We start from the raw sequence: 4069 nt of genomic DNA on the forward strand, positions 1-4069 counted from the left end.
ATATATAGTTGACCGTAAAACTTAAATATTAGAAGATGGTCAGGGTTGCGCCAAAAAAAAATAAAAAATAGTTTTATCTAAAACCTTTTGGCCAAAACGGATTTGTTGCAATCCTGCAGACATGTCCGGTGTTAGTTCAGTTATGTTACCACCGGGTGCTGTAACCGGTTATAACCAATTAAACACGTTTATCCTCATAGATAAACAGTTTAATCTATCGATTTGAACAACCCTGATGAAGCCCTGACAAGTAGGGCGAAACGTCGGACATTAAATAGTTATAAACTGTTTGTTATTTTTATGACCGCAACCCTGACCATCTTCTTATATATACAATAAAATGTTTGAAACCAATATTTCGCCTTTATAAGAGCATTTTCTATTTGAACCGGTCCCTTTTGAATATAGATAGATTGAAAAAAAAATATGTATCATATTAATATAGGACTAATGAAAGAAAATTGAACACATAAAATATTGCTATTTAATTAACCTAACTTGTAAAAAAAAATATTTTTTTTTTCTTAATGATACTTTTACTAAAACCGTTAAATGCAAGAGATATTTAAAATCATTAAATCTATTTTCATCAAGTTTCATACTAATAGCTATGAGAATAAACGTGTTTAATTGGTTAAAACCGGTTACAGCACCAGGTTGTAACATAACTGAACTAACACCGGACATGTCTGGAGGATTGCAACAAGTCCGTTTTGGCCAAAAGGTATTAGATAAATTGTTTCTGCCTTTAGATGGATCAAACATTAAAACCTGCTTTCTAAGCTATCTATAAGCTTTTTACTCTGATGTCAGTTTGCATTCTTTTCAAAATGAATACTCGTGTAAATTCTAGCGAGTATTTACAACTTGAATCACTTACACCAATTTTTAAAACATATAATATAATAAAGTAAATTAAGCTAGAGTATGAAAAAAATCCATGGTGGATTAATTGGATCCGTCATCCAAATATGCTCTTAAGGGTATGTAACTGAATAGCTGATCGAATATAAGTATATTGATACATAGAAAAACAAAATACGACAATAAAATATTAAATAAGTAGTTTATGAGATTTAAATAATCAGTATTTCAATAATTATTTTCTAAAACAAACATAATTACCAGTGTTTATCATGCCGATTGACTAGTCCGGCTTAAGACGTACCTGGAAAAGAAACAAGAAACGTTGTAATACATTTGAAAAATATAAGCTAAGGGTGACTAAGGTAACAAAAATATTTTTACTAATGAAATAGCTCTATTATTTAATTACTTATTCAATCATAAATTCTTGTATGCTACTATTTAAATTTTGTTAATTAGTATAATGCTAGTATTTAGCAATATTTAAAAAATAAAAGTAAGATGGTCTGAGTGTGGTCGGAAGAATTCAAATAGGAGTTAAATTATTTACTTTGTAGGGCTGAAAACGATACAAACAACTAAACTAATGTAGCAAAGTAAGAAAACAGCTAACAAAAATAATCAATTAAGGTATGGCTAAAAATTCATATTCATTCATATAAATTCTTTATAATTCATTTTTCAAAAAGATCTTATATAAACATTACCTATATTGTGCAAAGAAATATAGTGCGTCGCTACAATTGTTTGAGGGGAGGAGGGGATAATTTCTGAATCAACAAAGTACATCTAATTCTCCTATATTTCTATGTTCTAATTTTCCCAAAGCTATAATTTTGAGGTTTGATATTTAACCCTTGATCCTTTGATCGAGTCTGGCATCCAGGTCTGCTCTATAAACCGTCAATTCCTACCCCCTACATATTTCGTTTTAATCCGCTCCTACCTCTCTGATAGGACCTTTAAAGTAAATCATAACCTAGCCTCCTCTCTTTTCTCAGTCCGCCGGTGTTCCTCAAGGTAGTATTTTAGGTCCCATTCTTTATACGGTTTATACAGCTGACATCATCATCCCCTCTAACACAGTCCTAACAACATACGCTGATGACACATGTATACTGTCTATAAAAACGACCCTACTAATGCATCACAAACACTACAGATACACACAACATTCATTGAAGAATGGTGTCAAAACTGGAGAATCAAAATAAATCCTGACAAATCCCACCAGATCACCTTTACTCTCCGTCGTAAACCTCTACCCTCCTGTCCTACAGTACTTTCTAAGTACTCCACTAACCCCTATTGAACAAATTCAATACTTACGACTCCATCTTAACAAGAGACTTGGAATCCACATAAAAGACTGAAACGACAAGAAACGGCTCGTAGATTTCGATTACTACAACACCTACTAGACAAACGCTCTAAACTTCCCATTCAGTACAACAAAATTATTATATATTACGATAATCAGACCAATTTGGACATATAGAATTGAGCTCTGGGGATCTACCAAACCATCAAATTCCTTCCGCATCCAATACAAAATCCTACGTAAAATCCTTGAGGCTCCTTATTACATTACAAATAAAATAATCCACAAAGACTTCTTCGTTGCAGATTTGGCCCAAAACAGATATGCGTCTTTTCATTCCAAACTCCTAACCCATTAATTCTTAATCTCTCATCCTTAACAATCCCTAATAATCCTCCGAGGCGTCTAAAAAAAAAAAAGATGGCCATGGGACCTTCTAATTTAAATTAATGCTTGAAGTATCAACCATGGGTGGTTCCTTCCCAAGATTTTCAAGTGTAAATGAAACATAAAACACATTTACTTATTGTATTATTTGTACAGTTGTAAATCACATTAAATAAAAACCCTTGATCCACCTACTTCATGGATATAAATTAGATTACCCTTAATTTACTGGGTCGACAGTTTTCCTAAGTGTTCTTAAATTTTGTTTCAAATAAGAACTTTTTGTAACGTTCTTACATTCATTCCCCTCTTGAATGTCCACCAAGAGAGAAAAAATGAAGGGTTCATTTTCAATAGGTTTCTACACTCTGGTAATGGAGTAATTGTTCCATTCTGCCTTTTTTTGGAGGATTCTAAGAAAATAATTACCCATAAATAATACTACATGCCTTGCTGAATATTTTTTTTTTTTTAACGAACTGTTATTAAATATTGGAATTTATCCTAACGATTATTTTTTGTTTTTATTTTTATCTTCTTTTAAATTAGTGATACATCCATCTAAGAGTGTATTGTATTGTGTAAGAGACCCATTGCAAGCACTAAGGTTTCGAGGCCGGCAAACTGCTCCAATTACCGATAATTTATTTTTTCCTCAGAGCGACCTGACCTCATCTCGATGACACGGCCGGCCAATCTCTTCCTTTGCTACAATCAAATCCAAATCGTTCTTCAGTCGACCATCAACCCACAGGTGCTTACTTAGCTTCAAATATTAATGTGATCTCACAATTTGACAAATCCTTACTACTGAAAACTTTTTTTTAAAATAACTTCATTGAAATTTACAACTGTATGTTACATAATACATTTAGTAAATATGTACTTAGTAAATGGAGTGTTACAGGCGAGCAAATACTCATTGGTCGCACTCTAATGATATTTTAAATTAACAGGCCTCGTGGCAATCTTCTTTTCAGGCGCCTCGGAGGATTGTCAGAAATGGAAGAGGATGCAAGATTAGAAACTAGGGTGCTTGATTGGTTAGGCAGTTTATAATGGAAGGAGTGATATCTGGTTCGGGCTAGATCGGTTACATAGGGAACATTAAGGCCTTTATGTATGATTTTATTTGTGACAAAGTAAGGAGTATTGAGGATTTTACGAAGGATTTTGGATTGTAAGCATTGAAAATGAGAGGAATTTGAAGGTTTAGTGGAGCCCAAAAGCTCAACTCCATTACAGCCAACTTATTACAGTCATGTAGACCAGTCTTTTGTAATGTGTTGGAAGTTTAGAACGTTTGTCTAGTAAGTGCTGTAATAGTCGAAATCGACGTGCAGTTTCCTGTCTTTTCAGTCTGGTGTGAGGATTCCAGGTTAATCGTTTGTCCAAATGTAGTCCAAGGTAGCGGTCCATGTAGTCCAAAACTAGTAACTAGTGTTACTCCAATCCCTCCTGTCCTCAACCCTTCTCAACCCACTCCACCACTTT

General features: G+C 33.5%; 1 long non-coding RNA gene across 1 annotated transcript in view; it reads right to left on the reverse strand.

Moving 5' to 3' along the window:
• Positions 1-1122: 1122 nt before the first annotated feature.
• The window catches only part of LOC136796746 (uncharacterized), a 370575-nt gene continuing 367628 nt past the window's right edge, over positions 1123-4069 (reverse strand). Inside the window, exon 3 of the long non-coding RNA XR_010844487.1 lies at positions 1123-1168. This is a non-coding gene — a long non-coding RNA (uncharacterized lncRNA). The remainder of the gene's footprint in view (positions 1169-4069) is intronic.

The sequence above is a fragment of the Halyomorpha halys genome, unplaced genomic scaffold, assembly GCF_000696795.3.
Source record: "Halyomorpha halys isolate HHAL.00 unplaced genomic scaffold, Hhal_1.1 Scaffold706.1, whole genome shotgun sequence".
In the NCBI taxonomy this organism is placed as follows: Eukaryota; Metazoa; Arthropoda; class Insecta; order Hemiptera; family Pentatomidae; genus Halyomorpha; species Halyomorpha halys.